This window comes from Ochotona princeps, unplaced genomic scaffold (assembly GCF_030435755.1).
Source record: "Ochotona princeps isolate mOchPri1 unplaced genomic scaffold, mOchPri1.hap1 HAP1_SCAFFOLD_104, whole genome shotgun sequence".
Taxonomy (NCBI): domain Eukaryota; kingdom Metazoa; phylum Chordata; class Mammalia; order Lagomorpha; family Ochotonidae; genus Ochotona; species Ochotona princeps.
Genome location: NW_026700974.1, coordinates 17,515 through 36,394, shown reverse-complemented (window position 1 = coordinate 36,394; position 18,880 = coordinate 17,515). Strand labels below are relative to the sequence as shown.

Here is an 18,880-nt window from a genome sequence, read left to right as displayed (position 1 = left end):
TGAGTTCCAATTTACACTCAGTTTCCTAAGCCTCAATGAGAGCACAAGGTTCCTTAGAATTGGTTATCTTCACGTCTACAAGTAGAGCTCCATGAGCAAAACCAGGATTTCAGCTCTTTGGCTTTTTTAAATTAATTCACGTAATCACTCACTTATCGGACAGGTACACATAGACCAGGCACAACTTCTCATGCCCTATTCACTCCCTTAAGGCCTGCAAATGCTGGGCTCAGAGGATCCAACCCAGATTACCCACATGGATGCCAGCACCTTCACCTGCCGTCTCCCAGGGGGTGCACTACCAAGAAGCTCAAGTAAGGAGTCAGACTAGAGCAGGGATCTCAACTCCAGGTTCTAGGAATCAAGACTATCTTACTTATTTATAGTATATCTAGCACCTGAGCATTCAAAAAAATATTCATTGGGCTCTGGAAGACATACAGCAAATGAAGTAAGAAATCTGCCTAGAAAGACAGCAATTTCTGAGAAAACTACCACTGGAAGTAACATTTTCTACACATGAAAGACTGCATACATCCCATGTTTTAAAAACAATGGGATAAGTCAAACTAAAGCACCAACCTACACAACCATTCTATACTTTATTCATTCAAGCCTCTATTAACTCCATACCTGACACATTGATTATATGCACCTTTCCCCGTTTATATCCAAACAGCTACAAGAAAATGTTCCATCAAGATATGTCAGAACATAAGCCATCTACATCTCCTCAAACAATTTAAGCTTCTAACTAGGAATTCAAAGGTAATGAGGAAAGTTACTTGTAATTGTTTACTTCGTAACAGTTCCAAGTTTCCCAAAAATTTTCTTGGGAAAACCTGGGGTAGATCTTACAAGGTTCCACTTGGGGGAAAAAAATCTAAATAACAATTCTTCAATCAGACTTCACAAGTTAGAAGTAAAAAGAACAGTGTGTATGTGTGTATGCTCACATGTATGTGTGTGTGACACATTTCAAAGTTTTCAGGGACAAGCTGAGGCAAACCTACTTTATAATTCCTTGAACTGTACTCTTGCTCACACTCAGTCCTTTCAGATAATCCACTATAAGAATCTGTAAGTCTTCTTTATTTTCTAATTCTTCTACATAAATTTCTGTGAACCTGTAAGACAATTATTACACAATAACCACCTTTTAGAAAGTTAATATTGTAGTGATGACAGAAAAGCTTGACACAGAAAAGTACATGTTCATCATAATAGCTTATAAAATATCTCAAAAAATCCTTAAATCTTTCAATGAGACATAAACTGATCATAATAACAAGGATTATGTATGTCACAAAGAAATGTTCCTATTATTCCATTAATTCTGTGCAATGAATCTTCTCTATAAAATTCACAGAATGAACACTTCGAAAAATAAAACACCCTCAATCTCAAGAGTTTGATTGTGACTATATGTAACACTGAAAATGAACCCCTTCCCACCATGAAAAATAAAGGATTAGAACGTAAACACTTTAACATAGTGCCTAAAATTTCCTTCAGAATCTTTTATTGCTTTTACAGTGTTGAGAGATTTTAAAACTGTTTATCACTAACAGGTGGAGCTTGGGTCGCCTGGCCCAAATCCTAGGGCCTGCCTTTTAGGTGAGTGTGGGTTCATGAGCCCCAGTGGGGGGAGGGGAGAAGAATCTGGCAGGACTAGGTCACCTAGCCCAGGTCCTGGGGCCTGCCTGCAAGGTGGGTGTCAGGTTTTGAACCCCAGGGGTGGGGGATCCAGCAGTGCTTGGGGGTCAGGCAACTAGATGGGTATGGGGGTTCCTGAGCCCTGGGGGTGGGGGATCCAGGACTCCCTCACATTGTTAAAAGAAGTTTTTCTGAAAGCTAGAAGGCTACTTCAAGAAGAAACACTCTTGTTTTCAACAATATTCATGAGCCACTAAGTATCAAACTAAAACCCAAAGTTCTTCAGTGTTCCAGACTTTCCATACTACCACTACTCATAAAAAACTTAATTAACAGTGATGGAAGTATGCTTCCTCTATCAGAGGTCAAGAAAATGAACAACCTGTGCTGCTGCTTGGTTATGTTATCATTACATCTACCCTCTTACCTGTTTCTTATTCCTGGGGGGAGATTTCTTTTGCCCACATCAGTAGCTGGATCCATGCAAGCAAATAAGCGAAAGTCAGGATGACGAACCAGTGGCTCTGTTAAGAGAAACATTATAAATTCTCAATAACTCATAGCAATCATGTAAGCCACAGGTCCTCAAAGAAGATTCTCCACATCTACGGAGTCCCAAGTATAGTCACCCGCCTTTACACACTCAGCTAGTTGGTACTGGCTCTCCACTCTGACCTTGCTTTTTCTGAAGCCCCACTGAAATCATTTTTCAGACCTGTATGTATGTATCAATCTGCACAATCATTCCAGTCTCTTATGCTGTGTTTGTTCAGTGTGAATTTACCTGTCATCATAACACACCTGGGTATATTTTGCTAATGTGTGCCTATCATCTGAAACCCAACTGCCCTGACAAACTCTCTTTTTTGCATGCCCCCACACCACCTGACAACAACTCAATGCATTTTGCATAAAGCTGATATTTAAGAAGGAACAAATATAATTAGGAGGGTCATATAATCCACTTAATCAAAACAATCTCACTCTGCAGTAACCAGAAGATTTGGCACCAACTCAAGGGATGAAGAGCTACCTGTGTCTCCTCGATCCAGCAACACCAGGGAGCCAGAGGATCCTTCCAATAAACCACTCAGACATTCTAACGTTTCAGGAGCAGCCAAATTAATTTCATCCAACAGGATCCACTCCCCTTTCTTTACTGCTTGGACTAATGTGCCCTAGAGGAAGGTAAAATATCATGTTAATCTCCTTCTATTTAGGGCAGTGCAAATAAGTATCACAATGAAATACACTTTCATGTCCATTTCACTGTCAAAAATTAAGAATCTGATAATATCACATATGAGAGAAGGTAATGTCAACATTACTGATCAAAATGTAAGTAGCTATAATGAGTACAAAAGATAATTTCTCAATATTTTTGAAGTTAGCATTCTTTTACCCTATTACAAAGCTTTTCCATTTCAAGGTACATATCCAACAGTATCCCTGACATTTGTGTCCTTGTATGTACATATATGATCATTAGTAGAAAGATTATTTATAGTGAAATAATATTATAAATTAACTATTTTAAGAGGTAATAGAAATTAAATTATGGTATAATCATTCATTATAATGGAATATCTGAAAAGGTGTTTATACCTGCAGCATCAAAAATAAACAAGTAATACAACTAATTTGTGACAATTTAGAATAGTTCAGATATAATACAGGAAGAAGAGGCCTAAACAAATGTAACAATTGCTAAAAGACTGAGGTTCTCATTTTGAAACTTTCAAAACAGTCAAAATTTAATGATAGAGAGATAGATGATATGCAGATGTGTACAAATGCTATGACAATGTATGTCCACAAACATGTACATGTGTTCTTATTTGTAAGCATATACATTTTAATAACGATAAAATGCATGTAGATCAAAATTTTTGTCATCCAATGGAACAATATAAATGAATGGAAATCAAAATTCATTATTTCCTGGTTTAAATAAAGGACATTTACCATATTTTAGATGATAGATACATAGACAGATAGATGGAACAAACAGAATCATGGAGTAATTAAACAAATTGGGCCTGGCATAGTAGCCTAGTGTATAGCATAGTCCTCACCTTGCATGAACCAAGATCTCAATTGGGTGCTGGTTCTTATCCCGGCTGGTCCACTTCCCATCCAGAACCCTGTTTGTGGCCCTGGAAAGCACTAGAGGATGGCCCAAAGCCTTAGGACCTGCACCCTCCTGGTTTCATATCAGCTCAGCTCAGCTCTGTTCATTGCAATCACTTGAGGAGTGAACCAGCAGATGAAATATCTTTCTGTCTCTCCTCCTCTATGTAAACCTGACTTTCCAATATAAATAATAGATCTTTTAAAAAAAGATTTCATTTCAAATATATACACACTCACTATGGGCTGTCATGAAAATACCAGTATCTTGAACTCACTGAACCTAGCTAGGCCTTTAATCACATGTCAGCAGAGGTAAGGCCAAGTGATCTTTTCTATTTCGTTTTAAAAGATTCATGTACTTTACTTGAAAGGCAGATTTTTACAGAGAGAAGGAGAGTAAAGAAAGAAAGAACTGATTCATTTTCCATCAGCTGTTTCATTCACTAGTGGCTGCAATGGCAAGAACCAGGAACTTCTTCCAGGTCTCCCACAGGGGTCCAAGGACTTGGGCCATTCTCCATAAGCAGACAGCTGGATAGGAAGTGGAACTGCCAGATACAGAACTGGCGCCCATATGAGATGCTGGTGCTTGCAGGTACAGGATTAGCCTATCCAGTCACTCCGCCAGACCCAAGTAAACATTCCAAATGACCAAAAAGCCTAATAGAGACAGGCAATAAAAATGGACCTACTCATTACATGGATGGTCAGGTAAATGGCAACTTAAATGTATTTAGGTGTGTAAATGCATGCAAATACTAACTAAAAGCACCTAAAATAAATACAGCATCAGGATATATGTACAATAAAGTTCAGATGAACCTCTGAACTAGGAGTGTAGATCAACACAGCTTCTCATGGTTGCTGAGAATTATCTCAATCCATCTTTACTCAGCTCTACTCCACTGATACTATCTCTTCAAATACTGCTTCCAAGAGTTAGAAAAAAATTCTTAACATCCAATCAGCTAACACTTCAAAAACTGTTTTACTATTGGGAGACAGATCCATCATAATTTTGTCTTAATGCGTAGTGACAAAGCGAATCATCCACAAACTTAAATGTATTAACTCCTACTGAACCGGTAAGTCATAAAATATAAGCTTTCCTTTGAAAACATTTGACATTTTCATTGGTTATTTTATAAATAATCATACTGAGATGGACATTCTGGCAGACAGTTAAACACCCAATTACAATGCCAGCGTCTGAGATCAAACAGCTGGTTTGAGTCCTGCTAGTCTGCTCCCAATCCAGCTTCCTGCTAATGTACCTGGGAAGGCAATGAACAATGGCCTAAACACTGGGAACCTTGCCACCTATGTAAGACATGATGGAATCTCTGGCTTCTAGCTTCAATCCAACCCAGATCTAACTACTACACTGCAGGTTGGCTGAGTTCTGCAGCAAAGGAGCTTTGAAAGCATAGTTAACCAGAACTAAGATTTCTTTCTCTGTATCTCTCCTATCACTCTGATTTACAAATAAACAAATACATCTTTCAAAAAATCATATCAATAATGACAAAACTTCCCCAAACCATGAAAATACAGTTGAATAAACTTTCATCAGAATATAAACTCAATGACTCCAGTCTCCTCTAGGCAGAATCTAAAGAACATCACAGAATTAAAAAACCTAAGTCATGAATACTACTCCAGTAGCTCCCACCTATAGTATCAAAGGACCACAAAGAGTAGAGCTATCCTTGATCAGCCCAGGCACTCCAGCAATGCCTGCCTGTCTCTTTCCCAAGACCATAAATGAATGAATAGTACTCTCTACTTGTCCTTAAATGCATCTTTATCAACAATAATGGTGACTCTCAAGATCCTATGACTACAAAGAACATTTTGCAGAATGTTTCCTCTAAATCATATTTTATTAAGATTGTTTAAGTCTTACACAAGAACTCCTAAAAAATTGAGATTTTTATAACTGAAAGAATACAATAAAAACCTCAACCCTGTAAGTCAATATTTCCTTAATCCAAACATGCAAAAATAATATCTCTACAAATGCAAACAACAGGGCATTTTCAGCCATTTTCATCTGCTGTTGAGCATGGTTGAGTCTAAGACCAGTCTTCCCATTTCTCCTTTAAAAACAATCCTGAAATAAAATAATGAGTTAACACACATTTTAAGGTGCAACACATACAAACTCTTCTGGTTTCTTTTGTCCTTATTGTGCCTCCTTTGTCTATTTTTTCTATTTTTGTTTTTCTCGTCTACTTGTATCTTCAATCTGCTGGTCCACTCCCCAAAAGGCCCCAAAAGGCCCCAAAAGCCAGAGCTGAGCCAATCCCAAGCCAGGAGCTTCTTCCAGATCTACCACATGGGGGCAGGGTCAAAAGGACTTGGGCCATCCTCCAATGCTTTAATCCAAGCCATTAGCAGGGAGTCAGATTAAAAGTAGAGGAGCTGGGAGCCTAGCACAATAGCCAAGTGGTTAAATCTTTACCTTGAATCTGCCAGGATCCCATATGGGCTCCAGTGCATGTGTGCCAGCTGCTCCACTGCCCACCCAGCTCCCTGCTTATTGCCTTGGAAAGCGGTAGAGGAAGGCCCAGGGCCTGGGGACCAACCCAACAGCCGTGTGGAAGACCTGGAGAAGGTTCATGGCTCCTGGCTATGAACTGGCTCAGCTCCAGCTGTTTCAGCCACATGGGGAGTGAAGCAGCAGGCAGAAGATCTTTCTCTCTGTATCTCCTTCATTTGTACATCGGCCTTCCCACTACAAATACATAAATTTTTATTTTTGAAAAATGAAGTAGTAGTAGAGCAATCAGGACTAGAAATAGCACCGAACAGGGTGCCAGTGCTACAGGCAAAGGATTACCCTGTGAGACACTGCGCCATCCCTTATGACATTTGTACAACAGGGAGTTAACTGAGCTACCAAAGTGCCCTGGCATAGAACTTGACCCTTTAGAAGTAGCATCATGAGCCTGGTGCAGTAGCCTAGTGGCTAAAGTCCTCGACTTGAACGGACCAGGATCCCTTACAGGTACCGGTTCTAATCCAGATAGCCCCAATTCCCTTCCAGCTCCCTGCCTGGGGCCTGGGAAAGCAGTCGAGGACAGCGCAAAGCCTTGGACCCTGCACCTCCATGGGAGACCCAGAATCAGCTCCTTGCTCCTGGCTTTATGCTGGCTCAACTCCAGCCGTTGCGGCCACTTGGGGAATGAATTAGCAGATGGACGATCTTCCTTACTGAGGAGGGTGGTTACTAATCCCTAGGCACATGATGTTTATACACACATCAACAGTTGTTTATTCAGGACACAGTGCTACAACTATGGCAACAAAACTACAATATTTGTCACTGTTGCAATAGCCCTAGGAGCTTCACCATGCACTCTTTTCTCTTGATTCTGCTGTCTGCCAATAGGCCTCATACCCTCCCACCACCAAGCAGTCTTGGTCACACCCTCACCAGTCTTGTTCTCTTTGGCATCCTTGTTGACAGCAGACTTGTACACATGCTGCATCAGTTTGAGGAGATCCTGCCACCGTTTCTGCCTATAGCAGTCTGAATGTGTCCCAAGAAGGTAAAGTTTTGTTTCTTGGAAAATGTCTGCACAAAATGTTCTTCAAATGCCTCCCACATGGGTAGCCAAATAAGCCTTTGGTCCACTGGTTTGTAACTAAGACAAAAAATAGGTGTGATTCACAACTTTCTGAGGCCAGTGGAAAATTAAAAAGCACAGGTCAGAATTCTCAAAATCAGAAATACTACCAAGATACTTTACATCCAAATTAAAGTCTTAAATTCTAAATTGCTTTCCCCACCCTGTCCAAGCCTTGGGACCCTACACTCACATGGGAGGCTCCTGGATCCTGGCTTCAGACTGCCTCAGCTCTGGGCACTGCGGCCACTTGAGAAGTGAACCAGTGGATGCAAGATCTCTCTCTTTCTCTCTCTCTCTCTCTCTCTCTCTCTCTCTCTCTCTCTCTCTCAACTTGCCTTTCCAGTACATGGAATTTTCTTTAGCATGGTTCACTGCTAAGCCATAAAGCAAAAGTCTCAATATTTTTTAAAAAAATGAAAACATATCATTTATCTTTTCTAAGCACAATCTAATTCAGTTAGAAATTAACAACTTACAAATCTCTGAAAGATATGAAAACTCGCACATGACTTAACATGCTCCTAAGCAAAGAGCCACAGAAGAAATCAAGGAGAATCAAAAGCTTCCTGTAAACAAATGGAGATAACACAATGCATCAGAATGGAAGGGACACAACAACAGCAGTGCAAACAGGACATTTACCACAGTCAGTGCTTGTACTAAGAAACTGAAAGGCATCAGATAAACGGCATCAAGGTAAAAGACAAACAACCACCACCACAAAATTAGTAGGAGGAAAGAAATTAGAGAATAAACAAAATGGAAAAAAGATAAAAGATCAATGAACAGTAGATCTATTGAAAAAATAAGTGACACTGGTACACCACTAACCCAAATAAGATAAAAAGAAAAGACAGAGAGAGAGAGGGAAAGGAGGGAAAGAAGGAAGGTAGGTGGGTAGGTAGACCACCAGCCCCGAGGACATAAGTGGAGCAGGCCTTGCAGGACAGCGTGAACCCAAGGCACCTCTGTCCACTATACCCAGAGACCACACTGAGTGCCAAGCCACAGCCTTCCCTCTCATCCCTGCACCAAGGACTCCAGCACTCCCAGACAACAACACACAAAGGGCAAAGCCATAGTCTGCCCTCGTGGCCCCCACGCCGAGGGCGAAGCCACCACCTGCTTTTCCCCACCCCAAACGGAGGACCAAGTTGCCACTTGCCCTCCTGGAACTGCGCCTAGGGTCAAGCCACCTCATGCCTTTCATGCACCACACAAATGAACAAGCTGTCACCAGCCCTCCCAGACAACACACAAAGGGCCAAGACACGGTCTGCCCTCCAAGTACCAAGCCATCACCTGCCTCCTGGACCCTGCACCTAGGGACAAGCCACCTCCTTCCCTCCTAGACGCCACGCAGATGACCAAGCCACAACCTCACCGCCTGCAAACCGCACTGAGAGCTAAGCCACGGCCCACCCCCTTGAACCCCGCAGGAGTGCCAATGGCCACCTCCCCTCCTGAACCCTTGCTGAAGCCTAAGCCGCAGCCTCCCCAGCTGGACCCAGCACCTAAGGACAAGCCTCCACCTGCACTCCTGGACACGCACTAGGGCCAAGCCGCCACCTCCCCTTCCCGGACCCATGTATCTTGGAGGGGGGGTCTTACCTTGTAGATGTCCGTTTGGGTCTGTAAACTCCTCCCAGCGAAGCTCAAAGTCCAGGCACTCTGGGGGCGGCAAAAATTCCACCTCGCACACAGCCGGCTCCACGTCCACCATGGCGGCCACTGCAAGGCCCTCCCCCGGCGGGGTGCAGGTGGGACGAGGGCCAGCCGGAGTCCACGAGCCCTGTCACGTCCATTCACAGGCCCGCAGCGCGTCTTCCAGCAGAACTGCTCCCACTCGGGAGAGTCCACAGACACGTCCTCTTCTTCCGCTTCTTCTTCGCCGACTGAGGGGGCGTGGCCCCAGCTCCTCGCAGGAAGTGACCCTGCGGCCAATCCCTCCGCGTCAGCACCACGCAGGATTCCTCCACTGGGGGGGACTCTTTTCTTCCTCCTCGTCGACCCCATGGCGTCCGGCTGTGCTTCCTCTCCTCGCTCGGGTAAGTTTTGCGCGGCTTGACGGGGCCTGAGGCTCCTCGCTGCGCTGGGCCTGGGGACGCGAAGGGAGAGATGCGCGCTAGGGTTAGGGTTAGGGCTGGTAAACTTTGGGGCAGAGCAATGGGTGTGCTTAGGGGTAGACTTAGGGTTAGGGTAAAGTGAGGGTTAAATCTAGGGTAGACTTATGGGTGGACTTATGCTAGGGTCAGGGTCAAGTTCTGGACCAGGGTCAGAGTAAGGCAGGGCAATGGGTGTGGTTAAGGGTAGAGTTAATGTTAGGGTAAGGTTAAGGCTAAGTCTAAGGTTATGTGCAGTGTCAATGTCAGGGTCAAGTTCAGAGTCAGGATCAGTGTCAGGGTCAAGTTGATGGTCAGGGTCAGGTTGAGGGTTATGTTAAGGGTCAGATTCACGTCAGTTTCAGGCTCAGAGTTAAGGCTGGGGTTAAGTCTGGGATTCAGAGGCTAGAAAACGTGTTTGGGTTTCTATGTTGTGTGGCAGGTGTGGTGAACTCAGACTGACCTGCTGAATATTAATGAGTTGAAGTAGCCTTAACCTGTTTGCAGCCTTTTTGTGCCTTATTGTGTCCACTGGAGTAAGTCACATGTGCAGACTTTCATCTCTCTTTATCTTAGCGTAACAATCGTTTAACTCTCTTTAGTTTTACATTACTATTTCTGCTCTGATATTTATTACTTCTTCAAGCGTTGGAATTTTTCAATTCATTTTCATGGTCTTTTAGATGCCTTGTTTCTGTTTGGTATGTTTCTATTTATTTCTGTTTATTCATGTGATCATTGCTATATAAGTCTCACAGTTTGCTTTTGTGATATCCATCCCCCTAAGGTAGTTTATGCTGCTTCCACTTTTTTTTTTTTTTCATTTAGGGAATTGAATTTTTTTTTTTTTTTTAATTTCTTCACTAACCAGTTGCTCCTTCAGGAGCATATTGTTTACCATCTTATGTTTTTAGTATTTCTAGAGTTTCTGTTGTAATAACTTGTAGTTGTACTCCATTTTGGCGAGGGATGATAATGTGATATTTTGGTTTTCTAGAGTTTACTAAGATTCATTTTGTGGCTTAGCATGCCCTATGTGTCACGGTTTGTGGCTTAGATGCACTGTGCGTCACAGTTTGTGACTTAGCATGCTGTGTGTGTCTTGATTTGTTAGAGAGCATGATGACCACTACAATACATGGAAACAACTTGTGTGTCATAATTTGTATCATAGCATGTTTTGTGTGTCACGGTCTGTGACTTAGCATGTTGTTGTATCAGTTTGTGGCTTGGTGTGTTCCGTGTGTCACAATTGCTGATGAACACACTGCATGTGGCTCCTGGTGGCAGGCTAATCTGAGTCTATATTGCTTGTTGGGTGCAGAGAAGTATCCTCCTAGTGGTTTTCTCTCTTGGTGTGAGTGGTACCTTGATGGTATTGGAACATTGAATTGCCCCCACAAGCCTGTGTGCTAAAGGGATCGTGTTGGCTGTGTCTGATTCTAGGTTGTATATGTATGACCACCCACAGCAGAGCAAGACCATGACTATACATTGAGGAAGGGGGCCATACAGCAGACGGTCCTGAGTTTGCCAAGGTCATCACTCCTACTTCAAAGGGTATGGGAGTAGGACCCATCTGCCCCGTGACTTCAGGACATTGGTTAGACTAATATCACGGGGTCACAGGAGCTACATGGTCCAGCTTGGCCTGTGACGCTGTAGTGCTTTTCACTATGTGATGTACTGAGCCTGGGGTTCCCAGGAATGCTCTGTGCCACAGAGGGTTAGGGTTAGGTTTGAGGTTCAGGTTCAGGTTGTTAGGATTGGGGTTAGGGTTAGGGTTCGGGTTTGGGTTCAGGTTCGAAATAGGCTTTGGGTTCGTGGTAGGGCTTGGGTTCAGGCCCAGTTAAGGTTCAGGTTAGATTTAGGGGATAAGGTTAGGGTTCAGGTTTGGGTTTGGGTTAGGGTTAGGGTTAGGATTTGGGTTAAGGTTTGGGTTCAAGTCCTTGTTTGGGTTAGGGGTTAATGCTAGTATTAAGGTTAGGGGTTTTGGGTTAGGGTTAAGGTTATGGCTTAGGGTTAGGGCCAAGGTTCAAATATTTAAGCCTCTAATTCACATTAGAGATCCTTATTTTAGAAAGAGAAAAAAAGTTTTTCTTTGGGGGAGCTTATTTTCAGCAGGGAGATTTTGAAACATTAAGACAGTTTTAATACCCATAAGGTAGACCTTGGGTCACTCCCATGTCAGATGGTGACTAGGAACTCCAGCCCTGTTCCAATCAGCTCCCTGCTAAGGCAACTGCAAGGTGGGGTGATACCTCTAGCACTATGGGACCATGTGGCTACCAGCACTAGTCCCTACCATGTGGGGACCAGCACTAGGGGACGATGTGGGGACCAGCACCAGGGAACCATGTGGAAACCTTGGGACCAGCACCAGGAAACTAAGTGAGGACCTTGGGACCAGCATTAGGTGACCTTGTGGGTACCAGCACTAGACCCCACCATGTAAGGACCTGTCCTGGTTTCAGCTTAGCCCTAAGCTGGTGCGGACATTTGGGGTGAGAAACAACGCAGGAAATTTTTTCACTCCCTCTCTGCCTTTGAATAAATGAAATTTAAAATCCAGAAGCTGAATTTTATTTGGCACGTGTGACTGAGTGGACTCTTGGGCTAACTAAGCAGAAACAAGACTGATGGCTGTCAAATCACAAATATCAAAGAGCCATGGACACCCATACCACTGGTCCCAACTGCCTAAACCAAAAGTTGGGGTTTGGGGTGGGCATGGCTGGGAAGGGTCCAGGGAGGAAGCACTTCGCAGGCCCGCACAGCACAACGGCTCCAGGCAGCAGAAGAGGAAGAGGCCATAGTGGAAGGCATCCTCATGGTCAGGAAGTGGTGTGTACACCTGCAGCAGCAAAGTGAACGTGCAGATGCGGACCGCACATACCAAGGGCCTGGGCCCCGGCAGCCAGGCAGCACCCAGGCATGCCGACCGCCCACCCACCTTGCTGAGGAGATGCTTGCTGCCCAGCCGCCACACAGCCACCTCCTCTGCAAAGCCCAGTTCCACCAGGGCAGCCTGCAGTGCAGCCATGCCAGCCTGGCACCACCACTTGCCCAGGGGAGTTGGGTGGCTGGAAAATGGGAGTTGGAAAGACGGCTGGTGGGAGCGCCTGAAGGAGCCTTGGGTGGGAGGAGGCCTGCAGACCGACTTCCGCTCCTTCACGTACTGGGCGGGATGCTTTCAGATTTTCTGGGGTCCCGTGTTGGAGAAGTTGTGCCAAGAGACAAAGTGGACACACTGGGTCTCTGAGGTCTGTTGTACATGACAGGGAACCCCATTGCCAGTAAGTCTTAAGGTCACGCCAAAATGGGAGACTGCCTGACATGTAAGCCAAGCCCTTCTCAGGCATCTAGCCCAGCTCTGCAGCTGCTCAGGGAGGGAAACTAGAGGTGGTTCTCCTGACTGGGATCCTTCCCACCTGGACCCCGCCTCGGGAAGCATTAGATGGTGTATCTGATCCTGGACACGAAAACGTCTGCTTAGGCCTTTCTGTGTCCCTGTTGGTGTCCCTGGGGCTTCCTGTCATGGCCTGGGAAGGCAGCCTAAGGTGGTCCTAGAGCCTGTGCCTGCACCAGAACTGGAGACCCCTCTGAACTTTGGCCTCGCCGAGCCCCAACAGTTGTAACCATCTGCAGAGTCCACCGGCTGCCTTTTGCTCTTGCTCAGTCATTCAAATCCATCTGTGTTTTAAAACTAAACACTTCCATTTTTCCTAAAGCTAAATGGATGGTGGGCCAGGCACTGTGGTTGTAGTGGACTAGACCACTACCTGCAGACTTGGCATCCATGTAGGTGCTGGTTTGTGTCTCAGCAGCTCTCTTTTTGGACCAGCTCCCTGCTCTAGTGCCTGGGGAAGCAGTACAGGATGGCTCAAGCCTTGGTTTCCTAAACCCATGCGGGAGACCCATGTGCAGAAAGCAATTGGCCATTTGTCTCCTGGCTTCAGATCGCCTCAGCTCGGGCATTTAGGGTGTGAGCCAGCAGGTAGAAGGTCTCTCTGTCCCGTTCTTTCTATAACTCTGCCTTTCAAATAAAATAGAATAAATCTGAAAAAGAAATGATGTTGTTCAGAGCACAATTGTTGTTGAAAACTTTCAGTTTTTGGTGTGATACATTGATGTGACTTACACACAGTGTAATAATACCCACAGCTGGTCCATATGCTGGCTGTAACATGGATGTGATGTCCATAGAGTGTAGTAACACTCATAGATGGTCTGTATAGTGGCTCTGACAAGCTGAGTCTCTGTGGGATGGTCACACTGTCCTGCCCTATGATGTGACCTCCCCTCTTCCATGCTCTGGGATGCTCACTTGCACCCCATGCATCAGCACTGTAGTCCCCCCTTGAGATGACCCAGTAGTCCAGATTGATGCTATTTGTGTCCAGCAGGTGGCACTATCAGGTGCATAGTGTGGTGAGGCAGCTGTACCCTGCCCTGTCACTAACCCTAATCCCAACTCTGCCCTATATCTAACCCTATCACTAATCTTAACCCTGCCCTATTCCTAACCCTATCATTAACCCTTACCCTAAACCTGCCCTACCCACCCACCCACAACCTGCACTGTTTGCTCTTGCAGACTATAGCCCCTGTCATGTCTCCTAGCGACTCCCTGAAGAAGCAGGGCAGGGGGCAGGGTACCAGAGACAGTGACTGGTACCACCACCCCAACCCTGGGCCCTACTCCTGCCCTGGGCTCATCTGGGTAGCAATGAACCAAGATGATCTTAGCTTCCGGGTATGTTCCAATGTGGCTCATACCACCTGGGACACCTATAGCAGGCTGTGGATCACTGCCTGGACCCTCCAAGATGACACCATCTCCACCAAGCATAACTGAGTCAATGGCTGCAACCTGGCATTCATGTGACACTTTTTGCAACAGGAGCTCTGTGCCATGCAGCTGGAGATCAGCAAGTAGAGGGATTCCATACCAGCCTGGCGCCAGCCTGGCACCACCACTACCAGGGGACTCAGGGGGCTGGGCACAGGCTTTCTGGAACTGGACTAGGAGCATGGAAGGTGGCTTCATGGCCAAGGGTTGCTGGAACTGGACAGGTGTGAGGGAAGGGTTCATGTCAGGCCTGAGGCTTGCTGGACTGGACTGGGAGCATGGAAGGAGTTGAAGCTTGCAGGACTTGACTCAGGGTATGAGAGGGTGCTGTGTCAGTAGTCCACCATTCTGCAGAGGGTGTGTCTGTAAGGCCCAAAAGGCAGGCAGTCATCAGGCGCATGTGAGGGTTAATCCGGGGCCAGCTGAGTGTCAGGGCCAGCTGCCTATCCTCAGAAGGCTCACAGGCTCTTGGCTTGAACTCCATGGGTTGCTACCTTATCTCTCAGTGTGTCTACTCATTGGGCCTGCAATAGGATCCTGCATTGTCTTTAGTAGTGACCATAGGCTTACCAGCCTCTCGTTCTGGTTCAGATCATCATGAAACTGAAGAGTTTTACCATTTCCTCAAGGTAATCACTGAAAGCAGGCTCTTTGTTCTGGGACAGGGGGCAGAAGGAGCATCAGGCTGAGCCACCAGACGGCTGCGTTTGACATCAGCCGCCTTGCAGAGGTGCTGACCTCTGTCATCTCTTACCCTGACTTCCAGAGTGTGGACACTGGTGCATTCTCATCACAGCACCCAGAGCTGCTGCTACAGCTGGAGGAGGCCACAGCGGCCACTGCAGACCTCAGTACCTGAGGAGGATGGCTGCTAGAGTGCAACTTTTCTGCCCAAGACTCCCCACCTGCCCCCATCGCCTGGTAAGTGTTCCTATGAAACAAGAAGAGCTAATTCCTGGAAACCTGACAGCTTCTTCCTGGACTCCTGCCAGCCCAGGGCTGATTTCTGAGCATCTCAGGCGTGGGTCCTTAGGGAGCAAAGGGCCCTACCTGCTGTGAGGTTGCCTGGGGTTGGGAGTGTTGGGCTCAGCTCACAATCAAGCTTCCTAACATGCCTGTGAAGGATGCCCCAAGTGCGACCCTTCTGGGAGTTCCGTGGCTTGGGGTTTGGGTTTGTGATAGGGATTTTGTTTCAGGTTCTGGGTTCTGGTTTAGGATGGTGGATTTGGTTCCGATTGAGGTCTGGGTTTGGGTTCTGGTTTCTGGGTTCGGGATAGGGGTTCAGGGTTTGGATTCTGGTTCGGATTAGTGTTTGGCTTTAGGGTCCGGGTTTGGGTTCAGAGTCGGGTTCCGATTAGTGTTTGGTTTTAGTGTTAAGGTTCAGGTTGGGGTTTGTGTTTGGTTTTAGGGTCTATGTTCAGGTTCAGATTCAGGCTGGAATGTTGGCTTGGATGCACACACATCGCTTAGCAGGAAGGCTGGCATAGAATTGGGAGAGAAGGCAGGCAGTGCCTTATTTATTTATTTATTTATTTTTGCTTCCTTCGGTTTTGCAAACAAGAAAATCATGTATCAGCCTGAGAGACAAGCCACTCAAGTTCATGTGTGTTTAGGAGTCTTCTACTGGATAAAAATGAAACCTAAAATGTGATGAGTCTTGTTAAGCCATGGAAACTTCACTTTGATCATTTTGATCAGATGTTTACTCTCCAATAGTGCACCAAGTGGCAAGAAAATAGGGAAAATTTTTGGTGACCTTCCCAAAAGAGCTTCTTGGACTGTGATGGGAAAGCTATTCTAACTACATAGAGAATACAGTAGACTAAACTAGTGAGGACAGAAGAATAGTTTGCCTATGTGAGAACTCAAGGCTGTGGGGAATACACTATTATCTTACTCTGCTGTTTTAACCAGCATTTCCCTAACAACAAACTAATGTCATGGACAGACTTTTCAGAAAACACTTGTCCATTTAGTGTACAAATTGCCTTTGTATTAGACAAGGGAAATCTCAGAAGATGCATTTAGAAACATGTCTTAAAGCACATTATTAAACACATGCAAACTTTTACCCTCAAATTTGGATCATACAGTATTTTCTGCTTAGGGAGAACATAACTTAAATATCTTTTGTAAGTCCAGATGTGAAAAGAGAGCATGCCACCTGTTACAGACCACTGCTCACATCACTGCAATTCAGTGAGTGACCCAGACTGGACCAACGGCATCTGGTCACAAGCCTGTCTTTCCCACTAAACTATAAGGTCCTCCAGGGCAGGAAACATACTTTAGCTATTTTGTGTGCACAGTGTTTAACATAGAACTTGGCTTGGATTGTTTGATGCAGATTCAATAAATACTTGTTTAACTGAACTAAATTACAGGTCTTAAAATTTAATATGTTATTCTGTTGCTTCCACTAACTCAATGTTTATAGACCAAACACATAAGTCCCACTTTCTACAGCTATCTATAAAAGAAGAAACACACATCTTTATCCTGGTTCCTAAGTTTTGGAGTCAGTCCATTGTAGATAGGATACTCAAAAATGTACTTGACACCACTGAAATAAATGTTGTTCATAACCTTTGTCCATTATCTGCTTCTGTCCAAAGATATAAAATAAGGCAGGTGGCTATTCCCACCATTCTCAAAGCTATGGGAATGTGTGTCACTCCAAAGATTTAATAAACATTCTCTTCACTTAGCTCTCTGCTCACGTGTCATCTTCTCAAAGTATCTTCAATCTTCAATTGCTCTTCCACAATATGGTCATTCGGCGCTCTCTAGGAAGTGATTCTGCTTTTCTTCCTTCATACATAGCACATAAAAATCTTGTAGTATACAATCCGATACCCTGGTCTCCTCCAGAACATGAACTCCATTTGGGCAACAGCCTTGTCTGTGCTGCTTACTGTTGCTTCCCCTTGATCTACAGTTATAGACATGCAATACACACCTATTGAGTGAAGAAATGGGTGATGCAATGGGCTCTTAAAAAAAGATTTATTTGTCATTTGAAAAGGAAAGTTACAGAGGGAGAAGGAGAAATGAGAGGAGGGGGTGGGGGAGAGAGAAAACTTCCATCCTCAAATGTCAGCAATGGTCAGAGGTAGGCCAGGCTGAAGCCAGGAGCTTCATCCAGGTTTCTCACATGGGTTCAGGGGCTGAGGTACTTAGGCTATCCTCTATGGCTTTCCCAGGTCCATTAGCAGAAAGCTGGACAGGAAGTGGAAGAGCTGTGATTCAAACCAGTATCTATTTGGGATGCTGGCATCGCAGGTAGCACCTTAACCTGCTGCAACACAGCACTGACCCCTTGGTTTTGTTTTCAAGTATTTCTTTTGAGGGAGATAGAGACAGATTGCCCCTGTCTGCTGTTTCACTCCCCGAATGCCTGCAATGGCCAGGGTTGTGCCACGCCTAAGCCGGACGCTAGGCTCTCAATCCAGGCTGCCATTAATTCCACATTCAGAGGGTGCATTAGAAGGAAACTAGAATGAGGACTAGGTCCAGGCATCAACCCTATGTGCTCCAGGGTTGGACGAGGGTGTTTTACACACCAAGATAAAAGGCCACTCTCCTGTTTTCAAGTATCTTGATTGAGAACCATAGCAGCAATAGCATACAGATAATTTAGTGCAGCAGCAATGACCTCCACACTTGACAGGTATTAAAAGAATTAAAGTGTAACGTAATTTGCAGGTGGAAGATCCTAAAAGCATAGGGCAGCACTGACACATGTCAGGTGTGTGACTTCATAAGGTTAACCAAAAAGCTGCAGAACAAATATTTGGGCAACTGGCATAGAATCCAGCATTTCAAACTCCAAGAACAACTTTACGGCCATTGACAACCAGTCACAAGTACATGATGATCTTTGTTTCCATTAGTAAAGTATTATAAATGTCTGTCAATTGATGAGGTCCACTCTATTCAGGAGACTGGCTATTTGTTTGATTTTGTTTGTCCTGCCTTATATATTATTAAGCATTCAATAGTTGTTGGCTGACTCAATTTGATTTAACTTACAGTATACATTGAATAACACTGAATAGAGTAATGGCCCCACAGGAACATCACTGGATGTCTTTGTGATCCTCCACCTCCTCCTCCACCTGGAGGTTAGGGTTAGTCTTAGGGTACAGGTAAGGAAAAAGGTTAGGATTAGGGTTACTGGTACAGGTGTGGATTAGTGTTAGGGGTTAGGGTTAAGGTTATAGTACGAATTAGGTTTAGGGTTAGGTTATGGGTTAGGGTTAGGTCTAGGATTAGGCTTAATGGTTAGGGTGAGGGTTAGGGTACTGGTTTGGGTGAGGGTTAGGGTTACAGTTAGTGTATGGGATCGGGTTAGGGTTATGGTATGGGTTAGGGTATCTGTTAGGGTTAGGTTTAGGGTAAGAATACGGGTTAGGGTTAGGGTATGGGTTAGGCTTAGGGGTTAGATTTAGGGTTCAGGTTTGGTTAGAGTATGGGTTAGGGTTGGAGTATAGGTTAGGATT

The 18,880-nt window shown here is 44.9% G+C and overlaps 1 long non-coding RNA gene across 1 annotated transcript; it reads right to left on the bottom strand.

The window, feature by feature from the left end:
- Positions 1 to 1,013: 1,013 nt before the first annotated feature.
- Positions 1,014 to 2,843, bottom strand: LOC131479378 (uncharacterized). Its single transcript, XR_009244839.1, has 3 exons — positions 2,690 to 2,843; positions 2,084 to 2,180; positions 1,014 to 1,127 (listed from the first exon to the last, which is right to left on the bottom strand). It is a non-coding gene; the product is annotated as an uncharacterized LOC131479378 (long non-coding RNA).
- Between the last annotated feature and the right edge of the window lie 16,037 nt (positions 2,844 to 18,880).